Below are 6,098 nucleotides of genomic sequence, written 5' to 3'. Positions count from 1 at the left end.
TAGGGCTGCCTGGCTTTTGTTGTTGATGGACACATACGGTTCACCAGTTTCTCTGTCTTTCTTGGAGCTATCCGCTGAGAAATGTGCTAACATGAACCTTCATGTTTGAACAGGTTTACACCACAAAAATCACACTGGAACCCCTTAAAGTAGCCAGTTTAAACTCCTTTAAATTCCTGAAAAATAACATCAAAACAGGCTCTTGTGGAATTACACCTTTATAAAGCCCAGAAACACTCAGTAATGCATTTCCTCGGGCTGCTGCCATCTTTTGCCCCAAGCTCTGGGTGTAAACATGGAAGGTTGAAATGAGCAGGGAGGGAGCTGATATGATCTACTCATCATGCAGCTCACAGATTTTTCACATGACGTGAATAAGAACTCATGAATCTGTCACTAAACGAGAAAAAAATATGTTGTGGTGCCATTAGATTTTTTTTCTGGCACAGTTTGTCTGCTTTACAATGATCCTGCATGGACATCTGTAGACGTACCCTCCTAAGTGCTTAACTAGAAAGCAATTGGACTTCTCTTGTTTCTTGAAGATGTTTCACCTGGCTTCTTCAGTATGAGACGCTAAGAGAGGAAACCCAATTGCCTTCTACCTACTTGTCAGCTTAAGTACTTAGGATTGTCATCTTCTGGATGAACCTACACCGGTGTGACCCTCACTCAGTCATCCATACTACCTTTGTCTTGTTATTATGCCCCCTGGCTGTTTATGTGAATGCTACTCCAGGCTCTGCTTGGTAAAATCAGGGTGGAAAAACATATAGCGTGTAGCAAAAGGACATAAAACAGGCCACTGCATGTCCTCTTATGTTGATGGGGTCTTGTTTATCCATAGTGCTGTGAGAGAGAAATTTACATAAAGACTCAAAATAGGAAATGTATGCAGAACCTATAATTCCAACAATTAGACAAATATGGCGTACATACCCCTGATACAATTCCAGGTTACTGTAACTTAAATAACTGAGACAACGTTAGATCATTTACAAACATTTTCCAACTTAGAAGTTTAAATATATCCTGTGCAATAAAAGTGTGCACAACCCTAAAATAATACTCTGTCTAAACACATTTGGATTTATTTTCTGCATTCTGTCTTTTTTGCACCTGCCAACTATTAGTGAGCCTGGTTAATCTGAATAAATCAACACAACCACATTTTAATCAAGTGGATTAAACATGTTTATTGACTCAATTGTACCCAAGAATAAATATCTAGAAAAACACTGCTTGTCCACTGTTAAGTATGACTAAAGATTTGTGATGCTGTGTTTCTTTTTTAACGATGCTGGGAACTTTGTTGCAGTGCAATAGCATTGTGAACTCTTTAAAATACCAGGACATATTAGGTAAAAAACTGGTGGACTCTGCCAGTAAACTGAAATGAGGTAGTCCTTGGATTTTATAGCAGGATAATAATCCAAAACCTATGGCGAAATCAACACAGAAATTGTTTACCAGACACAAAACCAGCCTTCTTTCATGAGTCTCAGTCCCCAGACCTAAATCTGTGGGGTAAGCTGAAGAGAGGACCCAGGACTCCAACTCTGTGAAATGTTATAGGATAAATCTCAGTAATGTCTTGTTGACAAAAGCAGGTTTCTCATTTTACTAACAACAGGGTAGCAATAACTGTGTCAGTGGTGATTTTATGAAAAAAACAACAACCCAAAAACAATAATCTCTGAACATAAGATTTTTTTCCTAACTACAAAATATTGCTAATATGAAAGATTGCTTTTTATGTGAAATTTTGTTCCTGCAATAAAATATAGATTTGTTTTAAAGTATTTCACACATTTTCTTTCCTCATGACTCATCAAAATGCTCACTACTAAACAAACACATATTTATATGCTGTAGTTATATACATTGGTACGAACCTGTTTGTTTGTAAGCATCTAATTAAAGTAAGTTTGAACAAAATGGTAATGGCCAGGTATAAATCAGGTACAAATTGTCAAAGGGGCAAAATGATCCAGGTCCCTTTCTGACAGGCTCCAAGTAACTAAACAACTAAATGTAAAATTAATTTCTTTGCAAAATTAAACGTTATGTATGGAAAAAACTCTAGTGCACCCTCTGCGTTAGGTGACTTTTTATGAATGAATGTTGTTATGAGTTAGGTAGTGTAACAAAAAGCAAACTTTCCTTCTGAAATGATCAAGTACTGGACAGAAAATGAAGGTTGAATAAAAACTTTTACAAAGCCCTATGACGTAATGAAGTTAGGAATGCAATAATGTTTGGCTCCTTGGAAGCTGAAGGATGTATAAAGACTTTTATACAGCACCATCCAATCTGACCTGAAATACCAACAGCATTGAAACAATGGTGTGTATAAGAGGAGAAAAGATAGACGGCTTGTTTTTCATGCTTATGAAGCCTGTATTTGTGAAATGAATAAAAGGATGATGAAAGGCTGACAGTATAAAATCAGATTTATTTTCAGACTCTGTCAAAATCTGTAAGTAAAAACAGAACTGATCTCTTTGTGTCGGGGTTTTGGTTTGTGTGTGTGTGTGTGTGTGTATTTGTTTCCAACATTGTGTTCAGTTTCCCAGATGGTGCTGGAGCTCTCAGATGCACTGGTGGACAGGTGCGCCTTGTTATGCTGATTACTTGGAGGAGGATTTAAGCAGGAGGCTGCCAGCGTTCGATGCGAGAGTGTTTGCCTACAGTGGTAACAAACTCAGCCACCTCTTGATAAAGCTTTTGGTTTTTGTTCTCCTTGTAAACTTTGTTTATGCTCCCTCGCAGGTTATTGACCTTTTGGATTACTGCTTCAGAAGACTCTGTGGCTAAAAGCTACCTACTAGACTTTGCTTCCTGGATTATTTCTTCGACTGGATTTCGTTCTGGCTGGCAGCCATCCTGATTCCTTCGTACATCTGGACATTAAGTGTATCCTGTCCGCCCACCCACGTAAGCCATCTCAATTTGGATTACCTCACGGTTTTTGCTCCACCTCAGAACAGCACCAGGAGGAAACATCAAGACGAACACTGCTTCTATGGACTTGAAGCCCGAATCCCTCAACCCCTGGCGACCTGACTACTTCAAACCAGTAAGCCGTTAACTACCCCAGTTTAGAATTACAATCATTAGCTGTCATTTAATTGCAGTCCCTTGTCTCATCGGTTCTCTTCTCTTTCCTTCCATACAGTTGGAGATTTACCGGTTCTCGTTCCTGATAATTAGTTTCACAATAAACATCATTTTACTGATTCTTGTTCTCTGGAGTGTCCTTCTGTATGTGGGTCAGAGCTGTTTCGAACAAAATGACACTTTGAGCTCTTTTCAACAGAACAAACTGGAATTGAATCAGCCTAAGTGTAAATGTAATAAAAAAAAAATGCTGAAGAATGGGAAGAGAAAGCTATTCTCGCCTATAATAAAACAGAAAAACAAAAACCAAAAGGTTTCAAACAAAACACGAGGCTTCTGAAACCGCACATTTACATATATGTAATAAATTATGAGGGTAACCACATTCTGTAAAGTGTAAAACATTTAGAGGAAGTCCACATAATAAACAATAGAGACAGACGGGCGCACTGGACAGCTTAAACCAAATAAAGAGTCAAGCGAGGATCATTGATGGCAGACACACTGAGGGAATAAACAGCCTGAAAATCTAACAGCAGAGAATAATAAGACGGGCTGTCAGCTGTAAACTGAACAGACGAAAACATTTCAAAGTTGAACCAAAGCAAACAGAATAAGTTAAATAAAGGGGAAAAGCGAAAAACAGGAGACAACAAAGTGAGTCTGAAGGGGATCAACCTGGGTTAGAATCCCTTTTATGCAGTTGTTTATCCTTATATTGGATTGCTTTAATAATTCATCAAACAAAATCTTAGAATTGATAAAGCCTAGATGTAAAATACACAAAATAAACCCCTCATACTAGGTGTATGCTTCTGGGATGGAGGTTCTGTAGTTTTAACCAAACATGGGTTAAAAACAGTATCTTGTTGAGTTGAGCCCAGAAGGAGCTTCATTCTTCTCCTGTATTGAAGTAGATGAGTACCGCTCAAAAAATAAGAATATTTTAAGTGCAATATTTTTGGTCACTTTTGTAGTGCACTGTGGCATGCAGAGCCTGTGGTTCTGCTGAGGTGTTATAGAAGGCCAGGTTGCTTTGATAGCAGCGTTTAGGTCATCTGCATCATTGGGTCTGGTTTCTCTCATCCTTCTCTTGACAACACTCCATAGATTCTCTCTGGGGTTCAGGTCAGGCCAGTTTTCTGGCCAATCAAGCACATGATCATTGAACCTGCTTTTGGTACATTTGGCAGTGTGGGCAGGTAACAGGTCCTGCTTAAAATGAAATCAGCATCTCCATAAAGCTTGTCAGCAGAAGGAAGCATGAAAGGCTCTAAAATGTCCTGGTAGATCGCTGCATTGACTGTGAACTTCAGAAAACACAGTGGATCAACACCAGAGATGACATGGCCACTTCAAATCATCACTGATTGTGGAAATTTCATACTGGACTTTAAGCAACATGGATTCTGTGCCTCTCCACTCTTCCTCCAAACTCTGGGACCTTTATTTCCAAATTAAATCAAAACTTTACATTCATCTGAAAAGAGGACTTTGGACCACTGGGAAACAGTCCAGTTATTTTTCTCCTTAAATTAGACTCTTCTGACACTGTCTCTGGTTCAGGAGTGACTTAACACGCACTGTTCCAGCCACATGGAGAGGACATCAATGCCATGACTGAGTGTTTAACCGACTTTAAAAACGTCTGTGTGGACAACACCATCCTCACCAGAACGGCCCACCTGAGTAATCAGGACCCTTCAGTTTGCTTATCGCTGTGGAGTTGGAGTTGAAGATGCCATCATACACCTGCTTCAACAAACCCACTGTCATCTAGACAAAGTCAGCAGCACTGTGAGGATCATGTTCTTTGATTTCCCCAGAACATTTAATACAATCCAATCTGATTTGCTTTGTCAGAAACTCCAGAAGACTCAGGTGGAGGCCTCAACAATCTCCTGGATCAAAGACTACCTGACAAACAGACCACAGTTTGTGAGACTGAAGGGTTGTGAGTCTAACCAGGTAGTCAGCAGCACAGGAGCACCACAGGGGACTGTACTCTCACCATTCCTTTTCACTCTGTACACCTCAGACTTCCAGTACAAGACAGACTCCTGTCATCTGCAGAAATACTCGGATGATTCTGCAGTCGTGGGGTGGATCAGAGATGGACAAGAAGCAGAGTACGGGGTGCTGGTGGACCACTTTATGGCATGTTGTGGAAACAATCTTCTCATTTTGAATGTGACTAAAACAAAGGAGATGATTGTAGATTATAAGAGAAACAAGAAAAGTTCAAACACTATTTACATCATGGGAGAAGAAGTAGAGGTGGTGGAGGCGTATAAATACCTCGGTGTTCACTTAGACAACAGATTGGAGTGGAGATGCAACTCTGAAGCTGTCTACAAGAAGGAACAGAGCAGACTGTACTTTTTGAGGAAGATTAGGACCTTTGGTGTTTGCAGCAGCATGCTGCATGTCTTCTATAAGTCTGTTGTGGAGAGTGTGATCTGTTCTGCCATCATCTGTTGGGGTAGCAGCATCAGAGCCAGGGACTTAAAAAAGCTCAACAAGCTGAATGTCTTCAGTCAGAGGCTTCTTCAGATGTGCTGTAAGACAAACCACTACAAGAGATCCTTCTTGCCCACAGCCATGAGCATCTACATCGGCTCTTTTAAGAAACCTGTAGAAAATGAGCTACAACATCATTCAATTTCCTTTTGGGATTAATAAAGTGTCTAAATTTGAATTAACTTTAAAACCAGTAACCAAGCCCAATTGTGTTAATTCAACCCATATCTGTCATAATGTGGGGCTGTTGTGCAGAACCAACATGCAGACAAAAGAGTGGGAGCCGCATGGTGAGTAGAAATATTAATAATGAAAAAAGATGACCTACAGGAGTGAAAACAGAACACCGAGCATATGCAGTATGACAACATAGAGCAGACAGGAAGAATGAACCAAGAATGAACTAAGAACCTAGTTAACAATAAATGTACTAAAATTACAGCATTACTTAAGACAAC

General features: G+C 39.7%; 1 long non-coding RNA gene across 2 annotated transcripts; it reads left to right on the top strand.

The window, feature by feature from the left end:
* The first annotated feature begins 2,442 nt into the window (after positions 1-2,442).
* On the top strand, positions 2,443-3,240 carry LOC124869214. 2 transcript variants are annotated; one of them, XR_007038522.1, is made up of 3 exons: positions 2,443-2,695; positions 2,773-3,079; positions 3,179-3,240. It is a non-coding gene; the product is annotated as an uncharacterized LOC124869214 (long non-coding RNA). The 2 variants fall into 2 exon arrangements; XR_007038521.1 differs by lacking the exon at positions 2,443-2,695 and having other exon boundaries at positions 2,704-3,079.
* The last annotated feature ends 2,858 nt before the right edge of the window (positions 3,241-6,098 follow it).

Source organism: Girardinichthys multiradiatus, chromosome 5 (assembly GCF_021462225.1).
Source record: "Girardinichthys multiradiatus isolate DD_20200921_A chromosome 5, DD_fGirMul_XY1, whole genome shotgun sequence".
Taxonomy (NCBI): domain Eukaryota; kingdom Metazoa; phylum Chordata; class Actinopteri; order Cyprinodontiformes; family Goodeidae; genus Girardinichthys; species Girardinichthys multiradiatus.
The sequence above is the reverse complement of the archived record's forward strand: the minus strand, read 5'-3'. Positions and strand labels throughout refer to the sequence as shown.